The sequence below is a fragment of the Arachis stenosperma genome, chromosome 10 (assembly GCF_014773155.1).
Source record: "Arachis stenosperma cultivar V10309 chromosome 10, arast.V10309.gnm1.PFL2, whole genome shotgun sequence".
Lineage (NCBI taxonomy): Eukaryota > Viridiplantae > Streptophyta > Magnoliopsida > Fabales > Fabaceae > Arachis > Arachis stenosperma.
In genome coordinates this window covers 59,793,534-59,817,078 of record NC_080386.1, presented here as the reverse complement: position 1 = coordinate 59,817,078, position 23,545 = coordinate 59,793,534, and the positions used below count along the sequence as shown (strand labels likewise).

The window sequence follows — 23,545 nt, the reverse complement described above, 5'->3', positions numbered from 1 at the left end:
TTACTCTTTAAAATGATAAATTTGTTTCCACTATTTTAAGAGAAAAAGAGATAGATTAAATATTTCAATGTGAAATTCATACATATATGAAAGACGATTAATATACACTCTTTTCCAAATAATGGAAAAACAAGTTTATTTTTTAAGAATATATTCAAATTTTGTGAGACTATGATTCTCCTACTGTTTATATGATTAGAAACTTCAATTGCCATATAGCAAATATTACCCATGAACTGGGAATCTTGGTTTATATGTTAATTGTGAAAAGGTAAAATACCAAACTTGCATTGCTAAATGCAAAATCCTTCTTCTTACTCTACCTTCATAGCAAATTCTGTTCTCAAGTATAAGTGGGTCCACACTTGCATGCGTAAAGCATATATTAACTAGTACATATTCTTACTCGGGGACAATTACAATTTACAACCTTATACACACTTCTAGATTAGCAAATAACATTTTATCCTTATGTCTTGGTAGTAAACACTCGCATAAAAGATTTTAAGGAAATACTAAATATACATTTTCCCCCCTTGCTTTAAAAACAAGCTTGTTGTAAAAGAACGTTTTCCTATTTTTAGGTGACTGTATCCAGAGTTACACATTCAAAATAAACACTGCAAATCTTATGTCTAGGATATGAATCACACTCAGTTATACTGATTTTCCCTCTTCTCTAAACCTGATTAAGCACTCTATCAAGTACAACTTATGTTTTATAAAAATATATATACATGAATTTAGTTAGACCATTTTTACATAAAAAAGCAATAATCGCTTTATCAGACTATGATTCACAAACTATGAGAAACCTTAATAAGGTCTAGAAACGAATCAGCTTTATCCATGAAAATTTTTACAAGTGCAGTGTAATAGAATAAACCAAGGTAATTAATTAAAGTTTGCTTGCAAGTTTGTACTACATATTCAATCATACAGTATAAGGTCCAATTGAGTTAGGCTAATGAGAGCTCTGTGCAGACATGGAACAATAGTAGTCGCAGACATGAAAAAATGGGAAAAATAGTATAATCCAGAATGAAATCAACAAATAGATGTAGTTAGGCTAATGAATTGAGTAATGATCCAATTAGTGGCACTTAAAATGAAGTAAACATCATAAACTCATTAATTATAAAGCTGAAATAAATGGGTTATGTTAAATCACGAACAAATTCACACCAGGCAAAGAACTTCTTTAACTTCAATGCTACTACTTCACACCATTAACAAAAATAATTACAAATCAAGCAAAGAGGTTTTGAGTACAAATACACCTTTCAAATACAAACAAATTTTATTTAAGCATTACAAAAATAATGGTTAAATCCACAGATCAAATTGATTATCACAAAAAGAGAAAAGTTCCAATGCTAGGTCACGAACAAATCCAAAATAAAGATTAGGGCAAGAAGAAAAAGATGAAAGGAATCAGTAAATTAAACATTTGTATAAAACTAACCTGGGTCAGAGCAGTTCGGAGGAGGAGTTGATGGTTGAGGTGGACAGCAATCGGAGAGAGGCGGCAACTTCGTTTTTCGATTTTCCTGTGAAGGAGAAAAAGAGGAGATGAGAAGATGGGGGATACAAAGATGAACTCGCAAGCAGCAAATCACTTACCTAGCGGTGGTGAGGCCAGCGACGACGCGGTGGCTGTTCTTGAAGAAGAAAGCTTACGCGGCTGCAGTGGCTGTTTCGAAGAAGAATGAGAAGATGACTCACGAGGGTTGATCAAGAAACCCTGGATTTACATTAAGGGTAATTTTGAAATTATAAAATTTAGATGGGGGTAATTTAGGTACAAATTATAATTAAAATTTCTGTCCCCGTCTTTAAATTTTTCTATGTCTAGTGTCCCTACTTTTTAGAGGTATTGAAATACTGAAATTTTGAAGACGAAGACAGAAATTTAAGTACCAGTCTATAGCTCAACAAACATAATACTGAGTTTCTGTCTCTTAGTCTCAGTTCTAGTCTCTGCAAACAAATGCTACCTTAGTGTTCCAACCATCTCTTTTAGTGCAGAGCTTTACTGAGCCCCCAAACATCAATTCTAAGTTTGGTGTTGGGCAGCCATCAACAAGCACTGTGAGCAAATGTACTAAGAAAGTTCCCACTGAAGGCTTCTCACCTGGCATGATAGTTGTCTTCACCCAGAAGCCTGTCATACCATATTGTGTGAGTCGTATCCTGTCTCTAGAGCATGTGGAGCACATTCATGAGAAGACAGAAAGAAAGTTCACTGTAAGGGGCGAAATTTTGAGCCCATATCATTCTCCGTAAGGAGCTAACCGTCAAGCTAGTGACGTTAAAGAAGCGCTTGTTGGTAGGCAACCCAACCCTATTTAGTTATTTCTATTTCTTTTTAATTCCTTAAATTTGTTTTAGGTTCATGATCATGTTCAGTAGTGGGAACAGAGATAGACAGATTTAGCAATAAAAACAGAACACTATGGATAGAATGTCTTGCTGGCGTTGAACGCCAGCCAGGGAGCACTGGCTAGGCGTTCAACGCCCAAATTGACAGACTTGCTGGCATTGATCGCCAGCCACGGGCATAACCTGGGCGTTCAACGCCCCAATTGGCAGCATAGTTGGCATTGAACACCATCCAAGAGCATAGTGTTGGGCGTTCAACACCCATGAAGAAGGGTAGGAAATCTGAATTCCCTAGCCTTCCAGGACCAGTGGGTCCCACAGCATCTTTACCTACCTCACTTATTCCCTCTTCTTTTTCACACTCTTTCATACACTTTTCCCTATAAACCCTACCCCAATCACATCCATATCACTTCCTCAGAACCATCATAACTCTCAGCAACCACTACCCACTTCAAAATCAAATTTTTCTCCTATTTACCCCACCCATGACCGAACCCTAACCTAGCCCACTCCTATAAGTACCCCCTCTTATTAACCCTTCATACACTCTAAAGCCCCCTTGGCCGAATTCCTTCTCTCCCTCCATCTCCATCTATTTTCTTCTTTTTCTTCTACTCCATTCTTCTCTTTTATTTATTTTTGCTCGAGGACGAGCAAAGCTTTTAAATTTGGTGTGGAAAAAGCATTTCTTTTTGCTTTCCATTACCACTTTTAGCACCCAAGGTTGGAGAACCCTCTAGAAAGAAGAAAGGAAAGGCCGTAGCCGCCACCGCTGAATCTTGAAATATGGAGAGATTCATCACCAAAGCCCACCAAGACTACTTCTATGAAGTAGTAGCAGAGAAGAAGGTGATCCTTGAGGTCCCTTTTAGGCTTAAGAAGAATGAGTACCCAAAAATCTGGAGATCCAGAGAAGAGGTTGGGAAGTCCTAACTAATCCCATCTAAGAGGTTAGGATGTTAATAGTGCAAGAGTTCTACGCTAATGCATGGGTCACGAAAAATAATGACATTAGTCTGAACCCTAATCCCAAGAATTAGAGCACCATGGTCCGAGGGAGAATCTTGGACTTTAGTCCGGAAAGTGTGAGGTTGGCGTTCAACTTGCCTTTGATGCAAGGAGACCCACATCCTTACACTAGAAGAGTCAACTTTGATCAATGACTGGATCAAGTGCTCTTAGACATCTGTGTGGAAGGAGCATAGTGGAAAAGGGATTCCCAAGGCAAGCCCATTCAACTAAGAAGGCTTGACCTCAATCCCTTAGCTAGAGGATGGTTGAAATTCATCCAACGCTCTATCATCCCTACTAGTAATCGGTCATAAGTTATCATAGACCGAGCCATCATGATCCAGTGCATCATGATTGGGAGTGTGGTGGAAGTACATGAGGTGATACCTCAAGAATTGTACAAGATAGCTGAAAAGCCTTCCACCAAAGCAAGGTTGGTATTCCCTTACCTCATATGCACCGATGCAATTCAACTGAAATTGTCATAGAAGGAGACATCTATGTTGAGGAGGACAAGCCCATCACTTGGAAAAGGATGGAGCAAACTAGAGAGCATGTACATGAGCCTGTGCAACTGCCTCAGCAGGAAATCCCTGAGATATCTCAAGGGATACAATTTCCTCCTCAAGGCTATTGGGACCAATTGCATAATTCTCTTGGAGAATCAAACACTAATATGGAGCAATTGAGAATGGAGCATCAAGAGAATTCTACCATCTTCAATGAAATAAGAGAAGATCAAAGGGCTATGAGAGAAGAACAACAGAGACAAGGGCATGATATTAAAGAGATCAAGCACTACATTGGATACTCAAGGAGGAGGAGTAGCCGCCATCACTAAGGTGGATTTATTTTCTTAATCTCCTTTTCTTATGTTATTTTTCTATTTTCTGTTATGTTTTATTGTCTGTTCTCGTGTTCTTATTGCATGATCATTTCTATTTATGTCTTAAAGTTATAAAATATTCCATATATCTCTCACCTTACTTAAAAGAAAATTTCATTTAAAAAAAGAAAATTAAGTTGCCTGAATTTTGAGTTTATCTTAAGAATAATTCAATTATCTTGATATGGTGGCATTGCTTTTGATTTCTGAATGTATGAATGAACAGTGCATATTTGAAATTGAAATTAAGAATGTTAGCTCTTGAAAGAATAATGAAAAAGGATAAGTATTATTGATAATCTGAAAAATTCAAAAAAAATTGATTCTTGAAGCAAGAAAAAGCAGCAAAAAAGCAATAAAAGAATATTATATATATATATATATATATATATATATATATATATATATATATGCTTGCGAAAAAAAAGGATAAAAAGCCAATAGCTCTTTAACCCAAAAGGCAAGAGCAAAAAGCCAATAACCCTTTAAACTAAAAGGCAAAGGTAAAAGGATCCAAGGCTTTGAGCATCAATGGTTAGGAAGGCCTAAAAGAAACAAAATCTTGGCCTCAGCACTCCAAATGAACAGTGTCCCTAACTATATGCTTGTGGTGTAAAGGTGTCAAGGAAAAAGCTTGAGACTGAGCAGTTAAAGTCGTGATCCAACGCAAAAAGAGTGTGCTTAAGAACTCTGGACACCTCTATCTGGGGATTCTAGCAAAGCTGAATCACAATCCGAAAGCGTTCACCCAGTTAAGTGTCTATGGCATTTATGTATCCGGTGGTAATATTGGAAAACAAAGTGCTTAGGGTCACGGCCAAGACTCTAAAAAGCTATGTTCAATAATAAAAAAGAACTAAACTAGGACAGTCAATAATATCATCTAGATTCTAAGTTCCTAAGGATGCCAACACTTATGAGTTTCAATGGATAGTGAGATGGCAAAACTATTCAGAAGCAAAAAGCTACTGAGTCCTGCTCATCTAATTGAAACTGAGCTTCATTCGAAACTCTGAGATTTATTGTATCTTACTCTTCTTTATATCCTACTTTGTTTTTGGTTGCTTAGGGATAAGCAACAGTTTAAGTTTGGTGTTATGATGTGCGGATATTTTATACGCTTTTTGCCATTATTTTCATATAGTGTTTAGTATGTTTTGTTTAAGTTTTATTAAGTTTTTATAGGTTTTAGTGCAAAATTCATATTTTTGAATTCTACTTTGAGTTTGTGTGTTTATATACAATTTCAGATATTTTCTGGCTGAAATTGAGGAGCTGGAGCAAAAGTCTGATTCAGAGGCAGAGAAAGCACTGCAGATGTTGTCAAGATCTGACCTCCTTGCACTCGAAAGAGCTTTTCTGGAGCTACAAAAGTTCAAATGGATCTTTCTTAACTGCTATGGAAATCTAAGATCCAAGGCTTTCTAGCAATGTATAATAGTTTATGCTTTGCTTCAGAATTGAAGGCCCAAAACTAGCGTTCAACGCCAGCTATCTTCCCTATTCTGGCATCCAACGCCCAAGGGAGGAGTGACCAGCATCCAATGCCCAAGAAGCTGCCCCTAGCCAGTGTTAAACGCCCCAGAGCCCTCTTAGCACGTGGCTTACTCTTTTTCTCAGCCCAAACACTCACTAAGTGGGTTCCGGAAGTAGATTTTTACACTAAAAGACTATTTTACCCTTCTTATGTAATCCTTAGTCATTAGTCTAGTATTTATTTGAGAACTTTTACACTTTTCAGAGACTTTTGACACTTTACATGTTTTTATTATATTTTCTATCAGTATGAGTCTCTAAACCTCCTAGGTTGAGGGGAGGAGCTCTGCTAAGTTTTATGGATTAATAAAGTATTACTGTTCAATCTTCAATCTATGTTTGATTATCTATTCTAAGATGTAACTTCGTTCTTCATCCTTATGAATGCATTGAACCGGCATAAGGTTATCTCATTCTACATGGGTTCAGAGTGAGTTTTTCATCGGACAATAATGAACCTAGCTTGATTATACATCTATTAGATGGCTAATCCACGACTTCGTTGGGGACTTCTCGAGACACCAGTTCAGCCGATGTATGGGGAGATTAGGGTCTTTGTGGTAAAGGCTAGAACCAAAGGCGCAACATTCTCTAATCTAGATGATTTGACTTTGTCTGTGGCATTTTGAGTAGGATCATCAAGGGGAATGGACTGCAGGAGCTTCACCTTCAATCAGACTGGATGAGCACTAACCCTGGTGATCAGTGATAAACCCCATTTTTAGGGTTTATCTTGTATTGAATTTAGAGCATTTTATCAACTTTTCGTCATATTTAGCCTATGAATTAGCATGGTTTTGTAATCTCTCCCGTATTTGTGCTTAAGTGTAAAAACATGCTTTTTAAGCCTTATTTTGATAAATTCTAACTCCTCTTTGATTCCATAAGATGCCTTGATGTGTTTACTAGTAATTCCAGGATTGAAATAGGCTAGGCATGGATCAAAGGGAGCAAGGAAGGAAGCATACAAGTGGAGAGAAGCATAAAAAGTTAAAGAAGTGAAATCAGCCATGCACGCACACACGCACAAGGCGCTCGCGTGCACATCGCAGAATCGACCAGGGACGCGCACGCGTACCGTGCACGCACGCGTCGCAACCTGCACATGACTTCATTAAAGCAACACGTGCCTGGCGATTTGGAAGGGTTTCTGAACCCATTTTGGCGCCAATTGCTGATAGAAAGAAATAAAAGGATCAAGGATTGAAGGGGGGAAGACAATTGAATCTATCATAGCATAATTAGTTTTAGTTAAGAGTAGTTTTAGAGAGAGAAGCTCTCACTTCTCTCTAGAATTAGGATTAGGTTTAGGTTAATCTCTCTTCTTAGATCTAGGTTTAATTCATGCTTTAATTCACTTCTCCTTTATCAAGTCTTAATCTTCTCCTCTTCCTCTTTCTAGTTATGTGCTTTAATAATTGTAATTTTCACTTTGTTTTGGATAGATTGTTGTTCCTTTGTTTTCTTTCAATAATGCAATTTGAGGTAATTCATGATAATTGTGATTTCCTTGATTGTTGTTGATTAATTCATTTCAATAATTGTTGTTAGATTCTATTCTTGTTATCAATTCACTATGCTTTCCTCTCATGCCTTCTAAGTGTTTGATGAAATGCTTGGTTAGATTTTAGTGTAGATTTTGTTCCTCTTGGCCTAGGTAGAGTAATTAGTGACTCTTGAGTTATCTAATCCCTTTGTTGATTGATAATTAGAAGTTGCAAATTGATTTGAATGCCTCTAAAGCTAGTCTTTCCTTTAGGAGTTGATTAGGACTTGAGGAATCAAATTGATTCATCCACTTGACTTTCCTCCATGGTTAGAGGTTAACTAAGTGGGAGCAATGGACAATTTGTCATCACAATTGAGGAGGATAACTAGGATAGGACTTCTAGTTCTCATATCTTGCCAAGAGCTTTGTTAGTTGTTAGTTTATTTTCTTTGCCATTTATATTTCTTGTCCAAAATCTTAAAAACCCCAAATATAACTCACAACCAATAACAAGACACTTCATTACAATTCCTAGGGAGAACGACCCGAGGTCCAATACTTCAGTTTATAAATTTTAGGAGTTTGTACTAGTGACAAACAACTTTTTGTATGAAAGGATTAGTGATTGGTTTAGAAACTATACTTGCAACGAGAATTCATTTGTGAATTCTAAACCGTCAAAAATCCAATCATCAAAATGGCGCCGTTGCCGGAGACTTGCAATGGTGTTGTGTTATTGGTTGTTGTATATATGTGAATAGTGTGAATATCTTGCTTTTGCTTTATTTTCTAGTTTTTGTTAGTTTTATTTTGTTTTTCCATTATGAATTCTCACTTTGGCTATGAGTTTGGTTCTAATTATGTTGTAAGAAATGAGAGCTTCAATGAAAATGTGTATCAAGGATGGGACACTCAAAGGTGGGAGGAGCCATATGCATATGATCAATCCTCATGGCAACAACCCCCACCAATGCACTATGAAGAAGAGCCATTCTATGATGCATATCAATCCAATGGCTATGGTGAATCACCTTGTGACTTTCAAGAACCACCACCATATGGCTATGAACCATATCCTCAACATAACTCTCAACCATACTCACAAGCCCCTTCTTACCAACCACCTTCATATGACCCTAATCCATATCTATCCTACCAACAACCATATGAGCCATATGAACCACATATAGAGCCACCACCATACCACCTCCACCGAGATAGGATTTTTCTTAAAACATACTTTATATCAAGGAATTGTTATAAATCAATATTGATGTGAAAAATTTATTTCTGTGATTGTGTGAGCCTTATGGCTTAAATTGGGTGGTGCTGAGTAAATGTGTGTGATTAAATATTTAAATTTAATGTGGCTGTATTTTGCGATTAATTGGTAAAGTTGAATTGTCTGTGGTTATAAACTGTGATTAATTTACAGATTGATTGAAAAGGCTGGCAAATCTTATTTTTAATCGATTATGTTGAGTTGGTAGTGTTGAATGATAAATTGAATTATGATGAGATGATTATTGAAAATCTTTTGTTTGATATTATTGAGAACGGATTGATTTGCGGCTATGAATGGTTCTTGATTTGATGTCATTATGTCTGTTGCTGTGATTATGATTAGTTTTTTTATTATGTTGATAATTGATAGGAATCATAATTTAGTTGATTATGTTGAATGGTATGTTGAAAAAGGGTTGAGAGATGTTAGTTTGGAAGGATCCCTTGAAGGAAAAAATCCGAGTTTTAGGGGAGATGCTGCCGAAATTTTTATAAGAACTTTAGTGAAAATTGAATAATAATAATAATAATGAAAATCGGTGCTATTTAGAGACTTTGTTTTGAAGTCTTATTAGGAAATTTTGGATTTAAGAATTATGTTTTGAGAAGTTTTTAGTGAATTCAAAGCATTTGAATTTGATTGGTGAAATGAATAATTTTGGAGTCTTTTTGGAAAAGTTTTAAACTAAAAAAATGAAGTTAAAATTAGTTTTGGGTACTTGATTAAACGATAAAGAGTTTTGTTTGATTAATTTTGATTAAAGGACTATTTTTGTGAAGTTTTGGAGAAATCTAAAGTAATAGAAGTGAACTGAAGAACTAACTTATTTGAGTTTGGATAATCATAGAAGGCATTATATTTTTGGGGCATTTTAGCGGATTTAAAATATTTTTTTAAGAATAATGATTATGTTCAATTAAGATTTTGACTCGTGGGGAGATTTCATAAGTTTGGTTAAAGAAAAGGCTTTGAGTAATGTGAATGTTTGAATGTTGTTTTGAACTGTTAAGCCTCTCTGACGAGTTTGTAAACTTCTGTAACCTCTGTATGGAGCCTGAGAACCATTTTTAAATCTTTGATTCTACTGGAGTGAATATAACAGATTGAATTGAGTAATTCCTCATTTAGAATTTCATTAAAAGAAATATTTTGATGTTATGGTAGGGATATATGTGAAATTGATTTTTAACAGTGATATGAGACATTGCTCAATGTTACGGTAAACAAGTTGAGGTTGAGGATTCCCTCTCTTGTTGCGGTGGACAAGTTTGAGGTTGAAGATTCGCACTCTTGTCGCATCGGAGAATTGGATAGAAGATTGAAGATTCTCTTCGGTTCAATTTTCAACTGTGGTGAGGATGGTGGTTTTATCCCACTCACGGTTTGAAGATAATTATCCTTGTGATAAAGGTGAAAAGAATGAATGATGATTATGACGAGGTTCGATTATATATAATTGTGATTTTGATTATGATCTTGATTATGTTTGATTGTGATTATGGTTGAAATGAGATTATGATTGATGTTGGAGGGACGGAGGTTTATCCCGCCCACGGTGAGGACGATGGCGTGGTCCCACTCACGAGATAGTAAAATTGACTAAAGTCAATGAAACATATTGTGGTTTGAATGACTACTTTGGCAAGGACGGAAGTTTTTTTTGCTTGTGCGGCAAGGTCGTAGGTTTCGTCCTGCTTGCGTATTTGCTTGGCCCTGGTGCACGAAATTGTGATCACTACTTTTACACAAAACAATCCCCGGTAATGGCTCCAAAGACTTGGTGCTCAATACCATGGCATAAACACAACTTCGCACAACTAACCAGCAAGTGCACTGGATCGTCCAAGTAATAAACCTTACGCGAGTAAGGGTCGATCCCACGGAGATTGTTGCTATGAAGCAAGCTATGGTCACCTTGTAAATCTCAGTCAAGCAGACTCAAATGGGTATAGTGATAAACGAATAAAGCATAAAGATAAAGATAGAGATACTTATGTATATCATTGGTGAGAGCTTCAGATAAGCGTATGAAGATGCCTTCCCTTCCGTCTCTCTGCTTTCCTACAGTCTTCATCCAATCCTTCTTACTCCTTTCCATGGCAAGCTCATGTAGGGTTTCACCGTTGTCAGTGGCTACCTCCCATCCTCTCAGTGAAAATGTTCCCATGCTCTGTCACAGCATATGGCTAATCAGCTGTCGGTTCTCGGTCAGGCCGGAATAAAATCCATCGATCCTTTTGCGTCTGTCACTAACGCCCCGCCTGCTAGGAGTTTGAAGCACGTCACAGTCATTCAATCATTGAATCCTACTCAGAATACCACAGACAAGGTTAGACCTTCCGGATTCTCTTGAATGCCGCCATCAGTTCTTGCCTATACCACGAAGACTCTGATCTCACGGAATGGCTGGCTCGTTTGTCAGGCGAGCACTCGGTTGTCAGGCGATCAACCATGCATCGTGTATCAGGAATCCAAGAGATATTCACTAAGCCTCATATGCTTGTAGAACAAGAGTGGTTGTCAGTCACCTTGTTCATGAGTGAGAATGATGATGAGTGTCACGGATCATCACCTTCATCAAGTTGAAGAACAAGTGATATCTTGGACAAAGAATAAGCGGAATTGAATAGAAGAACAATAGTAATTGCATTAATACTCGAGGTACAGCAGAGCTCCACACCTTAATCTATGGTGTGTAGAAACTCCACCGTTGAAAATACATAAGAACAAGGTCTAGGCATGGCCGAATGGCCAGCCTCCCAATGATCTAAGATAGCATAAAACTCAAAGATAGCTACCCAGATGTCAAATACAATAGTAAAAGGTCCTACTTATAGAAAACTAGTAGCCTAAGGTGTACAAAGATGAGTAAATGACATAAAAATCCACTTCCGGGCCCACTTGGTGTGTGCTTGGGCTGAGCAATGAAGCATTTTCGTGTAGAGACTCCTCTTGGAGTTAAACGCCAGCTTTTATGCCAGTTTGGGCGTTTAACTCCCATTTAGGTGCCAGTTCCGGCGTTTAACGCTGGAATTTCTTGAGGTGAGTTTGAACGCCGGTTTGAGCCATCAAATCTTGGGCAAAGTATGGATTATCATATATTGCTGGAAAGCCCAGGATGTCTACTTTCCAACGCCGTTGAGAGCGCACCAATTGGGCTTCTGTATCTCCAGAAAATCCACTTTGAGTGCAGGGAGGTCAGAATCCAACAGCATCTGCAGTCCTTTTGAGTCTCTGGATCAGATTTTTGCTCAGATCCCTCAATTTCAGCCAGAAAATACCTGAAATCACAGAAAAACACACAAACTCATAGTAAAGTCCAGAAAAGTGAATTTTAATTAAAAACTAATAAAAATATACTAAAAACTAACTAGATCACACTAAAAACATACTAAAAACAATGCCAAAAAGCGTACAAATTATCCGCTCATCACAACACCAAACTTAAATTGTTGCTTGTCCCCAAGCAACTGAAGATCAAATAGGATAAAAAAAAGAGAATATGCAATGAACTCCAAAAACATCTATGAAGATCAGTATTAATTAGATGAGCGGGGCTTTTAGCTTTTTGCCTCTAAACAGTTTTGGCATCTCACTTTATCCTTTGGAATTCAGAATGATTGGCTTCTTTAGGAACTCAGAATCCAGATAGTGTTATTGATTCTCCTAGTTAAGTATGATGATTCTTGAACACAGCTACTTATTGAGTCTTGGCTGTGGCCCAAAGCACTCTGTCTTCCAGTATTACCACCGGATACATACATGCCACAGACACATAATTGGGTGAACCTTTTCAGATTGTGACTCAGCTTTGCTAAAGTCCCCAATTAGAGGTGTCCAGGGTTCTTAAGCACACTCTTATTAGGGGTGTTCAAAACCGATCTAAACCGAACAAAACCGACTAACCGAACCAAACAAACTGAAAACCGAACAAACCGAAAATAAAAAAAAAACCAAAAAATGATATTTTGCTGTTTTTTAGCGGTTCGGTTCGGTTTTCGGTTTTAATAATGAAAACCCTAACCGAACCGAACCAAACCGGTTACTTAAAAAAACCCTAAAAATCAAACCCCCAACCCCAACTCCCCAAGTAGCCGCCACTCCCAGTCTCCCACACTCAGCAACCTTAGTCCCCACTCCCCAACTCTCTCCACTCTCCGTCTCCCCTTGAGTCCTCAACCACCCCACAGCGCCAAAAACTCCTCCTCCCACCCTCCATAGAGCCGTCGTCCTCCCCAAACGGCACCCTCTCGGCGGCCCTTCCTCGTCAGTCGTCATGCTTCCCTCTTCTCGGTTCTCGGCGTGGTCCTTTCTCTTCTGACCTTCCTCATCGTGCTTCCCTCTCCTCGGCGGGGCTCTGTCTGATCTCTCCCTCCCTTCCTCGTCGTCCTCCACACCCCGCAGCCGCCGTCTCCTCCACGCACCAGGAGCTGCGTCGTCCTCTACGAACAGCATTCTTCGTTTCTTCCAGAACTTGAGAGGAGTCGCCAACATTTGATTTCATTCAATTCACCCTTCATAAACCCTAATTTTCAACCAGGTAACGTTCCTCCTAGTTTTCTTTCTTTTTCCCTTTCAGCATTCTCTTCTAATATCAAATCCTAGGGTTTATCACACAGAATTTTGACGATTTGATTCGTGTTGCGTTGAAGAAATAATGTAATTCGGCTTTCAATAATTTTTTCTGATAAAATAATTGTTCAATTGGTTGTTTATTATATGTCGATGCTAATTATGCGTGGGATTATGCCATATTTAATCACTGTATTTTGTGTAGATTGTATAATAAAAAATTTCATAGCTTTGATGGTTATGCACTTATGCCTGTGATTTTGGTAATTTGATAATTTGACCTGAGGCATTAGTTCAAATAATTCAGTTAATCTTTCATTGTACTTTCTTTCTATTGTATTAATCTTATGAAATGTAACTTGGGGTTACTTTTGAGGCAAAAAAATTAAAAATTTCAGGAAGTCCTGTGTAATTTGTGAATCTGTGAATTGTATAATTATGTTTTTTTTTATTCTGGTTTTAGCTATGTTTGTCTTTGTTTGTGTCTCTCTTGGATTGTGAATTTGTGATGCTGTGACATGCCTTGTTTTGTTTGGCTAATTTTTTTTACCTTTTAAATAGTATTAGCTTCCTGATTTGATGAGGTTTGTTTATTCTAGTTTAGTTTTATAAGCTTGCTTGAATTTGCTTGAAATTTCTTCTGATTTCACTAATCATTGATTTCACTGTTGCTGGTTGTTGTTTTATTGCTGGTTCAGTGATTGTAAGTTCTTTTATCTGGTATAGTACAAGTCAGTCAATATTATGAGATACTGATTTTTATTTAATATTTCTGTGTTTTGCTGCTCCTGCTCCTGCAGTTCATCCTGAAAGTTGGAATCCTATGTGGTCTGTTTCAAGGTCAGATTGATTTTAGTTATGATATTTCATTATGTGATTTGTTTTCTAATCTATTCATTTAACTTTTGGATTGTGGTTATATGCTTTTACACAAGTAACCTGTATCTGAGAGTAGTTGTAGATGTTGGTTACTTTTCTATACAGCTTTCTAATGGTCTATATTGAACTTTTTAATTTACCAATGCAGCATACTCACAGGGCTTCTTTCATTCATGGTGAGTGCTTTCTTTCTATTCTAATTAAATTCTTATTCCTTTCATTTCCTATCTTATTTCTTTGTTTGGAAGATAGTTGTCTTGGCTCACAAAATCAGAATTATGGGGTAAAAAATGCAAGTTATTGTTCCTTTATAGCTTTAGTAGCTTGCAGTTGGTACCTTGCCATGTATGAGATTTTCTTGCTGAGTGTTTTATATCTGATAGACTTCATTCTTTCAGATGGACAACAGCCCAACCACCGTCAGTGTAAAAACCACCTCCGCCGAGAAGCAGCGTTTAGCAAAATCTTCCCTTTCTTTCAATTGCAAGAAGTAGGTCTATTGCATCATCTTTTCCCAAGTCACCATAGAATTTAGCAAGGTCCCTACAATTTGTGTCCCATTTTCTTTAATTATTATATTTGAATTCCTTTTGTCTTAAATTTCATTGGATCAAAGACTTTGTTAGCTATTGTGTATTTGTATTTGTCGATTTCAATGTTATGACTTTGTGAAATGGTATGGTAATATTTTTTTTGAATTGACTGAAAAAACCGAACAAACCGAACCAAACCAAACCGATTTTAATTGGTTTGGTTTGGTTCGGATGGCTTAAATAAAAAAACCGAACCAAACCGAACCGCAGTTTAATAAAATGATTGGATCGGATGGTTTTTCTCTCAAAAACCGAACCAAACCGCACCGCGAACACCCTTAACTCTTATTGCCTTGGATCACAACTTTATTTCTTTCTTTTTCTTTCTTTTTTTTTTCTTTCTTTTTTTCGGTTTTTTTTTTCGCCTCTTCTCTCTTTTTTTTTTTGTATTCACTGCTTTTTCTTGCTTCAAGAATCATTTTTATGATTTTTCAGATCCTCAGTAACATGTCTCCTTTTTCATCATTCTTTCAAGAGCCAACATCCATGAACCACAAATTCAAAAGACATATGCACTGTTCAAGCATACATTCAGAGAACAAAAGTGTTGCCACCACATCAAGATAATTAAACTGTTATAAAATTCAAAATTCATGCAATTCTTTTCTTTTTCAATTAAGAACAATCTCTAAGAAAAGGTGATGGATTCATAGGACATTCATAACTTTAAGGCATAGACACTAAGACACTAATGATCATAAGACACAAACATGGATAATATAAAGCACTAAAATTCGAAAAACAGAAAATTAAAGAACAAGGAGATTAAAGAACGGGTCCACCTTAGTGATGGCGGCTTGTTCTTCCTCTTGAAGGTCTTATGGAGTGCTTGAGCTCCTCAATGTCTCTTCCTTGTCTTTGTTGCTCCTCTCTCATGATTCTTTGATCTTCTCTAATTTTATGGAGGAGGATGGAATGCTCTTGGTGCTCCACCCTTAGTTGTCCCATGTTGGAACTCAATTCTCCTAGGGAGGTGTTCAGTTACTCCCAATAGTTTTGTGGAGGAAAGTGCATCGCTTGAGGTATCTCAGGGATCTCATGATGAGAGGGGTCTCTTGTTTGCTCCATCCTTTTCTTGGTGATGGGCTTGTCCTCATCAATGGGGATATCTCCTTCTATGTCAACTCTAACTGAATAACAGAGGTGACAAATGAGATGAGGAAAGGCTAGCCTTGCCAAGGTGGAAGACTTGTCCGCCACTTTATAGAGTTCTTGGGCTATAACCTCATGAACTTTCACTTCTTCTCCAATCATGATGCTATGAATCATGATGGCCCGGTCTAGAGTAACTTCGGACCGGTTGCTAGTGGGAATGATTGAGCGTTGGATAAACTCCAACCATCCTCTAGCCATGGGCTTGAGGTCATGCCTTCTCAATTGAACCGGCTTGCCTCTTGAATCTCTCTTTCATTGTGCGCCCTCTTCACATATGACTGTGAGGACTTGGTCCAACCTTTGATCAAAGTTGACCCTTCTAGTGTAAGGATGTTCATCTCCTTGCATCATGGGCAAGTTGAATGCTAACCTTACATTTTCCGGACTAAAATCCAAGTATTTCCCCCGAACCATTGTAAGATAATTCTTTGGATCCAGGTTCACACTTTGATCATGGTTCTTGGTGATCCATGCATTGGCATAGAACTCTTAAACCATCAAGATTCCGACTTGTTGAATGGGGTTGGTAAGCACTTCCCAACCTCTTCTTCGGATCTCATGGCGGATCTCCGGATATTCACCCTTTTTGAGTGAAAAGGGGACCTCGGGGATCACCTTCTTCAAGGCCACAACTTCATAGAAGTGGTCTTAATGTACCCTTGAGATGAATCTATCCATCTCCCATAACTCGGAAGTGGAAGCTTTTGCCTTCCCTTTCCTCTTTCTAGAGGTTTCTCCGGCCTTGGATGCCATAAATGGTTATGGAAAAACGAAAAAGCAACGCTTTTACCACACCAAACTTAAAAGGTTTGCTCGTCCTCGAGCAAAAGAAGAAAGAAGAGAGTAGAAGAAGAAGAAATGAGGAAGAAGGAGATGGCTTATGTGTTCGGCCAAAGAGGGGGAGAAGTGGTGTTTAGGTTGTGTGAACATGAAGGGGTGAAGAAGGGTTTATATAGGAGAGGGGAGATGGGGTTCGGCCATTATGGGTGGGTTTGGGAGGGAAAGTGGTTTGAATTTGAAGGGTGAGGTTGGTGGGGTTTTATGAAGGATGTGAGTGGTGAAGAGAAAGATGGGATTTGATAGGTGAGGGGTTTTTGGGGAAGAGGTATTGAGGTGATTGGTGAATGGGGGAAGAAGAGAGAGAGTGGTGGTGGGGTAGGTGGGGATCCCGTGGGGTCCACAGATCCTGTGGTGTCAAGGAAAGGTCATCCCTGCACCAAATATTGCTCAAAATCACGTTTTGAGCCATTTCTGGCGTTAAACGCCGGGCTGGTGCCCATTCCTGGCGTTTAACGCCAGGTTCTTGCCCTTTTCTGGCGTTTAACGCCAGTCTGGTGCCCCTTTCTGGCGTTAAACGCCCAGAATGGTGCCAGACTGGGCGTTAAACGCCCAACTGCTAGCCTCACTGGCGTTTAAACGCCAGTGAATTCTTCCTCCAGGGTGTGCTGTTTTTCTACCTGTTTTTCATTCTGTTTTTGCTTTTTCAATGAATTTTGTGACTTCTTATGATCATCAACCTACAAAAAACATAAAATAACAAAGAGAAATATATAAAATATAATCATTGGGTTGCCTCCCAACAAGCGCTTCTTTAATGTCAGTAGCTTGACAGAGGGATCTTATGGAGCCTCACAGATACTCAGAGCAATGTTGGAACCTCCCAACACCAAACTTAGAGTTTGAATGTGGGGGTTCAACACCAAACTTAGAGTTTGGTTGTGGCCTCCCAACACCAAACTTAGAGTTTGACTGTGGGGGCTCTGTTTGACTCTGATTTGAGAGAAGCTCTTCATGCTTCCTCTCCATGGTGACAGAGGGATATCCTTGAGCCTTAAACACAAAGGATTCTTCATTCACTTGAATGATTAGTTCACCTCCATCAACATCAATCACAGCCTTTGTTGTGGCTAGGAAGGGTCTGCCAAGGATGATAGATTCATCCATGCACTTCTCAGTCTCTAGGACTATGAAATCAGTAGGGATGTAATGGTCTTCAACTTTTACCAAAACATTCTCTACAAGTCCATGAGCTTGTTTTCTTGAGTTGTCTGCCATCTCTAGTGAGATTCTTGCAGCTTGTACCTCAAAGATCCCTAGCTTCTCCATTACAGAGAGAGGCATGAGGTTCACACTTGACCCTAAGTCACACAGAGCCTTCTTGAAGGTCATGGTGCCTATGGTACAAGGTATTGAAAACTTCCCAGGATCTTGTCTCTTTTGAGGTAATTTCTGCCTAGACAAGTCATCCAGTTCTTTGGTGAGCAAAGGAGGTTCATCTTCCCAAGTCTCATTTCCAAATAACTTGTCATTTAGCTTCATGATTGCTCCAAGGTATTTAGCAACTTGCTCTTCAGTGACATACTCATCCTCTTCAGAGGAAGAATACTCATCAGAGCTCATGAAGGGCAGAAGTAAGTCCAATGGAATCTCTATGGTCTCATTTTGAGCCTCAGATTCCCATGGTTCCTCACTAGGGAACTCATTGGAGGTCAGTGCACGCCCATTGAGGCCTTCCTCAGTGGCGTTCAATTCCTCTCCCTCCTCTCCAAATTCGGCCATGGTTATGGCTTTGCACTCTCCTTTTGGATTTTCTTCTGTATTACTTGGGAGAGTACTAGGAGGGAGTTCAGTAACTTTCTTGCTCAGCTGTCCCACTTGTGCCTCCAAAATTCTTAATGGAGGACCTTGTTTCAGTCATGAAACTTTGAGTGGTTTTGATTAGATCAGAGACCATGGTTGCTAAGTCAGAGGGGTTCTGCTTAGAATTCTCTGTCTGTTGCTGAGAAGATGATGGAAAAGGCTTGCCATTGCTAAACCTGTTTCTTCCACCATTGTTGTTGTTGAAACCTTGTTGAGGTTTCTCTTGATTCTTCCATGAGAAATTTGGGTGATTTCTCCATGAAGAATTATAGGTGTTTCCATAGGGTTCTCCTAGGTAATTCACCTCTTCCATTGAAGGGTTCTCAGGATCATAAGCTTCTTCCTCAGATGAAGCATCCTTAGTACTGCCAGGTGCATTTTGCATTCCAGACAGACTTTGAGAAATCAAATTAACTTGTTGAGTTAATATCTTGTTCTGAGCCAAAATGGCATTCAGAGCATCAATCTCAAGAACTCCTTTCTTCTGACTTGTCCCATTGTTCACAGGATTTCTTTCAGAAGTGTACATGAATTGGTTATTTGCAACCATCTCAATTAGTTCCTGAGCCTCTGTAGGCGTCTTCTTCAGATGAAGAGATCCTCCAGCAGAGCTATCCAAAGACATCTTGGATAGTTCAGAGAGACCATCATAGAAAATACCTATGATGCTCCATTCAGAAAGCATGTCTGAGGGACATTTTCTGATTAATTGTTTGTATCTTTCCCAAGCTTCATAGAGGGATTCTCCATCCTTCTGTCTGAAGGTTTGGACTTCCACTCTAAGCTTACTCCATTTTTGAGGTGGAAAGAACTTTGCCAAGAAGGCATTGACTAGCTTTTCCCAAGAGTCCAGGCTATCTTTAGGTTGTGAGTCCAACCATATTCTAGCTCTGTCTCTTACAGCAAAAGGGAATAGCATCAGTCTGTAGACCTCAGGGTCAACCCCATTAGTCTTGACTGTGTCACAGATTTGCAAGAACTCAGCTAAAAACTGATGAGGATCTTCCATTGGAAGTCCATGGAACTTGCAATTCTGTTGCATTAGAGAAACTAACTGAGGCTTAAGCTCAAAGTTGTTTGCTCCAATGGTAGGGATAGAGATGCTTCTCCCATAGAAATTGGGAGTAGGTGCAGTAAAGTCACCCAGCACCTTCCTTGCATTGTTGTCATTGTTGTTGTTTTCGGCTGCCATGGGTTCTTCTTCTTTGAAGAATTCGGTTAGGTCCTCTACAGAGAGTTGTGCCTTAGCTTCTCTTAGCTTTCGCTTCAGGGTCCTTTCAGGTTCAGGGTCAGCTTCAACAAGAATGCCTTTGTCTCTGCTCCTGCTCATATGAAAGAGAAGAGAACAAGAAAATGTGGAATCCTCTATGTCACAGTTATAGAGATTCCTTGAGGTGTCAGAGGAAAAGAAAAATAGAAGAAGAAGGTAGAAGAATTCGAACTTGATTAGATAGAGTTCGAATTGTGCATTAAGAAGGAGTAGTACTCCATAAATAAAAGGATGTGGGAGGAAGGGAAGAGAATTTTCGAAAATTAATTAAAAAGATGTCAAAAACATTTTGAAAAATTGATTGATAATTTTCGAAAATTCAAAGTGGAAAAGAAATCAAGTGATTTTTGAAAAAGATTTTGAAATTAGAAGTTAAAAAGATTTGATTGAAAACTTATTTTGAAAAAGATGTGATTAAAAGATATGATTGAAAAGATTTGATTTGAAAACAATTTTAAAAGATATGTTTTGAAAACAATTTTAAAAAGATTTGAATTTAAAAATTAATGACTTGCCTAACAAGAAAAGATATGATTCAAACATTAAACCTTTCTCAACAGAAAAGGCAACAAATTTGAGATGTTCAATCAAATCATTAATTGTTAGTAAGTATCTTTGAAAAAAAGAAAGAAATTGATTTTGAAAACATTTGATTGAAAAGATATGAATTGAAAAAGATTTGATTTTGAAAAACTTTGAAAACTTGAAAAAAAATTGATTTGAAAAACAAAATCTTCCCCCTTGTGCCATCCTGGCGTTAAACGCCCAGAATGGTATCCATTCTGGCGTTTAACGCCCAAAATGCACCCTTTTTGGGCGTTAAACGCCCAACCAGGTACCCTGGCTAGCGTTTAAACGCCAGTATGTCCTTCTTCACTGGGCGTTTTGTACGCCCAGCTTTTTCTGTATAATTCCTCTGCAGTATGTTCTGAATCTTCAATTCTTTGTATTATTGACTTGAAAAGACACAAATTAAAAATATTTTTGGATTTTTAATAATCAAAATGCAACAAGAATCAAATAACAATGCATGCAAGACACTAAACTTAGCAGTTTGTATACTACTGACACTATATGAGACACATAAACACTCAAGTCAAAAGAATTCAAAGATCAGAGTAAGAAATCATCAAGAATTACTTGAAGATCGTTAAGACACATGAATGAATGTATGCAATTGACACCAAACTTAAGATAAGACACTAGACTCAAGCAAGAAACATCAAATATTTTTGGTTTTTATGATTTTGTGAATTTTTTTTTTTTGTGATTTTCGAAAATTAAGTGGAAAAAGATATCAAAATTCTTAATGAGAATTCCAGGAATCAGTGCAATGCTAGTCTAAGACTCCGGTCTAGGAATTAGACATGGCTTTACAGCCAGCCAAGCTTTCAAAGAAAGCTTCGGTCCAAAACACTAGACATGGCCAAAGGCCAGCCAAGCCTTAGCAGATCACTGCTCCAAAAGCAAGATTGATAAAAAATCAACAAGCTTCTGTGATGATAAGTTGAAACCTCGGTCCAATGAGATTAGACATGGCTTCTCAGCCAGCCAGATTTCAACAAATCATCATGAAACTCTAGAATTCATCTTCAAGAATTTCGAAAAAAATAAATACCTAATCTAAGCAACAAGATAAACCGTCAGTTGTCCATACACAAACAATCCCCGGCAACGGCGCCAAAAACTTGGTGCTGTTGCCGGATTTTGGCACTGATGTCACCGGACCAAAAGCTTGCTCAAAACTCGAACAATCCCCGGCAACGGCGCCAAAAACTTGGTGCACGAAATTGTGATCACTACTTTTACACAAAACAATCCCTGGTAATGGCTCCAAAGACTTAGTGCTCAATACCATGGCATAAACACAACTTCGCACAACTAACCAGCAAGTGCACTGGGTCGTCCAAGTAATAAACCTTACGCGAGTAAGGGTCGATCCCACGGAGATTGTTGCTATGAAGCAAGCTATGGTCACCTTGTAAATCTCAGTCAGGCAGACTCAAATGGGTATAGTGATAAACGAATAAAGCATAAAGATAAAGATAGAGATACTTATGTATATCATTGGTGAGAGCTTCAGATAAGCGTATGAAGATGCCTTCCCTTCCGTCTCTCTGCTTTCCTACAGTCTTCATCCAATCCTTCTTACTCCTTTCCATGGCAAGCTCATGTAGGGTTTCACCGTTGTCAGTGGCTACCTCCCATCCTCTCAGTGAAAATGTTCCCATGCTCTGTCACAGCATATGGCTAATCAGCTGTCGGTTCTCGGTCAGGCCGGAATAAAATCCATCGATCCTTTTGCGTCTGTCACTAACGCCCCGCCTGCTAGGAGTTTGAAGCACGTCACAGTCATTCAATCATTGAATCCTACTCAGAATACCACAGACAAGGTTAGACCTTTCGGATTCTCTTGAATGCCGCCATCAGTTCTTGCCTATACCACGAAGACTCTGATCTCACGGAATGGCTGGCTCGTTTGTCAGGCGAGCACTCGGTTGTCAGGCGATCAACCATGCATCGTGTATCAGGAATCCAAGAGATATTCACTAAGCCTCATATGCTTGTAGAACAAGAGTGGTTGTCAGTCACCTTGTTCATGAGTGAGAATGATGATGAGTGTCACGGATCATCACCTTCATCAAGTTGAAGAACAAGTGATATCTTGGACAAAGAACAAGCGGAATTCAAATAGAAGAACAATAGTAATTGCATTAATACTCGAGGTACAGCAGAGCTCCACACCTTAATCTATGGTGTGTAGAAACTCCACCGTTGAAAATACATAAGAACAAGGTCTAGGCATGGCCGAATGGCCAGCCTCCCAATGATCTAAGATAGCATAAAACTCAAAGATAGCTACCCAGATGTCAAATACAATAGTAAAAGGTCTTACTTATAGAAAACTAGTAGCCTAAGGTGTACAAAGATGAGTAAATGACATAAAAATCCACTTCCGGGCCCACTTGGTGTGTGCTTGGGCTGAGCAATGAAGCATTTTCGTGTAGAGACTCCTCTTGGAGTTAAACGCCAGCTTTTATGCCAGTTTGGGCGTTTAACTCCCATTTAGGTGCCAGTTCCGGCGTTTAACGCTGGAATTTCTTGAGGTGACTTTGAACGCCGGTTTGGGCCATCAAATCTTGGGCAAAGTATGGACTATCATATATTGCTGGAAAGCCTTAGAATATCTACTTTCCAACGCCGTTGAGAGCGCGCCAATTGGGCTTCTGTAGCTCCAGAAAATCCACTTCAAGTGCAGGGAGGTCAGAATCCAACAGCATCTGCAGTCCTTTTGAGTCTCTGGATCAGATTTTTGCTCAGATCCCTCAATTTCAGCCAGAAAATACCTGAAATCACAGAAAAACACACAAACTCATAGTAAAGTCCAGAAAAGTGAATTTTAATTAAAAACTAATAAAAATATACTAAAAACTAACTAGATCACACTAAAAACATACTAAAAACAATGCCAAAAAGCGTACAAATTATCCGCTCATCAGGCCCCTACACCAGGCAAGGTCAGAGGTTCCATCCTGCTTGTTCGTGGTTGCAGTGTGATGTAGGGATGGTGGTCTCATCCCACCTACATTCTCTCTATCTGTAAGGTAGTAAGGCACTAATTCCTCAATCTGTATGGCACGGCCTCACAGAGAAAGGTGGTAGGGCACTTTTTCCCAATTTATTATTCCCTGGTGTATGCTTCTAGGAGGAGGTGGTAGGGCACTCATCCCTTTATTGTATGCCTCCTAGGAGTGCACAGAAGAGAGATAATATTTGGGTTAGCTACCGGATGTGTCAGGTTCTAACACTTTAACTGACAAGTGAGCTTATACCTAGTAGGATA

At 38.7% G+C, this 23,545-nt stretch overlaps 1 long non-coding RNA gene and 1 other non-coding gene across 2 annotated transcripts; both read left to right on the top strand.

Moving 5' to 3' along the window:
- The first annotated feature begins 13,964 nt into the window (after positions 1-13,964).
- Positions 13,965-14,506, top strand: LOC130955216 (uncharacterized). Its single transcript, XR_009076662.1, has 3 exons — positions 13,965-14,004; positions 14,192-14,219; positions 14,442-14,506. It is a non-coding gene; the product is annotated as an uncharacterized LOC130955216 (long non-coding RNA).
- A 4,604-nt stretch (positions 14,507-19,110) lies between these two features.
- On the top strand, positions 19,111-19,218 carry LOC130958457 (small nucleolar RNA R71). The gene has a single exon (XR_009077577.1). It is a non-coding gene; the product is annotated as a small nucleolar RNA R71 (small nucleolar RNA).
- The last annotated feature ends 4,327 nt before the right edge of the window (positions 19,219-23,545 follow it).